Below are 3,203 nucleotides of genomic sequence, written 5' to 3' on the forward strand. Positions count from 1 at the left end.
TAATAGATTTTCCGTATTCATTTCATAATTGAAACATTTCAGCTAAATCCCTTTTTTTTTTTCCATACAAAAATAATTCTAAGTTTTTAAACTGTTCAACATCTATAAACTCCATCATATTTCTAGAGTACGGTATTGCAAGCTAATCAATTCAGGTCCACTTATATTCTTTACAGTTGATTAGCAAACTAGCATTGGTATGACAGTTCAGCAGCCACAATGTTCTGCAGTTTAGGTCTCTAAAGGAACTTCATGGAGACAAATCATCTAGAGCTTCCAGAGTTAATCTAAATTTCACTTAATTTTAATCTCTGACCATAGAGTGTTTGTAAATCAGTCAAATAATATCCATTCAGAAATCATTCACATATGCATATACCAGACAACTAGCCACATTCATCTTTGCTGCACTTTCACAAACATTACTAAAGACATCATACATGCTCCTTACAAATACGCATAAGAATACGCACTCCAAGGAGGAATGGATCAAGAACTTCATTATTAAAGTATCATTTCACCTCCTGACTTAAAAATAAAGTGAAGAATATCTGACCAGGATTGAAGAACCTGACCTTAGGCAGACTCTACAGCATGTTTACAGTAACCTTACTGTGTAAGCTCTTCCACAGAATAGAAGATTTATAGAATTATGTATCAATATTGCAGTTTATATACAGCAGTATTCGTAGGCAGAGAACACCTTATATTAAAGCAGGGGACTAGAGTTTTAAAATTTTCTCTCTCTAACTTCTATTTTCTAAACTATAGTTTAAAAAGTTTTATAACATTTTTAAGATATGGGAAAAAGTACCAAAAGTTATTTTAAATGAAGTAAAGCAGACACAATCTTGCAAGGCTCTCTCTCAAGTCTAGGTCCCAATCTGAAATAAGAAATTTACAAAACACTGCTTAGTAATATTAAAAACAAACAGAAAAGATTATAAAGCACTGCAGCACTTTTTTCAGCCTTCCAATTGGTATTTTGACTATGTAAAATTTATCACCTAAACCCAACCATTGCTCAAGAGTCCCATGAAAATAATGAGTTAGTGGGAGCTGCAAGGTTGTTAATAAAAGAATACTACTTAAAATGATGAGACACAACATCATCTTTTGTTAATGAACTTGGATGCTACAAGTTTTCTAAAGAAATCCACAGTTTGTCTCATGAACAGATGGTGATAGAACAAGATATTAAACATAACAGTGAACAAACAGCTGTAAATGGGCTGGTTAAGGAAATAACAAAAGAAATCTAAACTTTAAGTGCTCACCTTGCACAAATACACACTTCCAGAAGAGTCAGTGACAATGCAGGAGCTTCCACTGTGAAAGCCAGAGCAGCTGCTGCTGTTGTGAGCTGCTTACAGCACGGCCAGCCCTGTCTCTGTTCCCACTATCTGTTTGTTCGCTGCAGTTTCTCCCATGACTCCATCACCTAGGAATGGAAACCACCTCTTTTCTGAGCCCCGGTGGTGCACACACTGCTGTTGAACTCAGGTAATGAAATGACAAGTCACGCAAGGTCAAAGCAAGGTGAACAGAGAGAGAGAGAGAGAGAGAGAGCAGACAGGGGGAGACCCTAAATTCCAGGGACCAGCTCCGTTCAAGGGGTAGTGAGTTGTATAAATCACAGTTGAGACAACTGGAGGTCAGAAGAGCAATAAATCAGAGAATATAAAAATGGAACCGAGCCAACCCGCTTACTCAGGAACCCTCCCTTACACAGTAAACAAAAAACAAAAAACAAAAAAAAAGAAACATGGACTGCTTGCCAGCACTAACACCCACCCAGTCTGTTCTGATCAGATCCTCCCTCATCAGTTGGATTTTAGGTCACAGGGGGGTCCTTTCTTTCACAAATAAGATTAGCAAAAAAAAGAATGAACTATAGCACTGCTTTACAGGCTGCTTAAAGTAGAAGGACTTTGATAGAACATCTCTACTTTTGTGGGGGAGGGGCATTGTTTTGTTTTCATTTTAGTTTTGCTACTGCTGTCTGGTAACTTTGCCACAGTTCCCGGGAGCAACCACACATGCAAGCACGTGTGCTTGCAGCAGCTCATATAAAAGCGGTGCAAATTTGAGCCAAGTCTTTTTGTCTCAGTGCACATGCTTGGACATGCACTTTGTTGTGGAGCAAATTGTGCCACTTGGGGCAAAAAAACCCAGCCTGGCTCCTCCCGGATCTGCAGCCACAGGGAGCTAGAGCCCAGGGCCAGCACCTGTGCTGCCCCAGCAGTAGAAAAAGCTGCCCTATCCTGGTCCTAGCAGTATAAAAAGCCATCCCGGCAAGTAGCTCAGGGCTACTAGCTCTCAGGAGCTGCTGGAACCCCACCAATTAGTACCTGGGGACACTACCCTTTGTGCCAGCTGGACTGCTGAAGCAGCCCTGCGAGTTCCCTGCACCCTCTACCCACTGCAGCAGTCTGGCAGTCAGGGCTGCTGCCTGGCTGTGCACCTGCCAGACCTGGATGGGGACTGCACAGCCAGTAGAGGCATCTGCCCCTCCAGGCCAGCTGCCAATGGACTGTGGTTTCAGGGTTGGCTTCTGTGTGGCACTACTGCCACATATGCACCCTGCCTGCCCATCTGGGAAACTATCACCTGGAAGATGTTCTGGGTGTGGTGGCCTGCTTTGAACTGTCAAAGCATGTCCTCCTGGCCCCATTTGGCCAGGAAGTCAGCCATAGCCAGCTGGGTCTAAGGTGCCAGCTCTGAGCAGGAAGGGTCCTAGCAGGAATTCTGGTGTTTCCTATTAGAAACCTGAAAAATCCCTGATAAAAAAATCCCAAAGTCACTCTGTAAAATACCCACAAATCCATGTTCCCCCCCACAAGTAAAACAAAAGACCACTATAAAGAGAGAGAGAGAGAGAGAGAGACAGTGGTCAGGTGGACAATGTTTTATTGATATATCTACAGTGTTAAAGCATGTCTCTTAACATAATAATAAAGTGAACTCTAAATACATGTTTCATGAATTCATGAATACATGAATACATATTTTCCCACAGGGAATTTGGCCCCCACACAGGGGCTATGGCCCCAAAACAGGGGATTCAGCCCCCACACAAGGGATATGGCCCCCAAACAGGGTCCAAATGGCCCCCGCAGGGGCTACCTCCCCCCTGCAAGGCCCACATGCCCCACCCCCCCAATTGCTGCCCCACTTGGTCCCATCCCCTGCTAGCTGCTGCA

At 43.1% G+C, this 3,203-nt stretch overlaps 1 protein-coding gene across 2 annotated transcripts in view; it reads right to left on the minus strand.

The window, feature by feature from the left end:
• ARHGAP24 (Rho GTPase activating protein 24) overlaps positions 1 to 3,203 on the minus strand; it is a 629,348-nt gene that overhangs the window by 238,885 nt on the left and 387,260 nt on the right. Inside the window, exon 1 of one of the 2 annotated variants that reach the window (XM_019525837.1) lies at positions 1,278 to 1,417. The exons of the other annotated variant lie outside the window; for it this stretch is intronic. The gene's annotated coding sequence lies outside the window, so the exon portion shown is untranslated. Of the gene's footprint in view, positions 1 to 1,277; positions 1,418 to 3,203 lie in introns of those variants that run through there. 2 annotated transcript variants of the gene reach the window in all.

Source organism: Gavialis gangeticus, unplaced genomic scaffold (assembly GCF_001723915.1).
Source record: "Gavialis gangeticus isolate Ggan-Ray unplaced genomic scaffold, GavGan_comp1, whole genome shotgun sequence".
In the NCBI taxonomy this organism is placed as follows: Eukaryota; Metazoa; Chordata; order Crocodylia; family Gavialidae; genus Gavialis; species Gavialis gangeticus.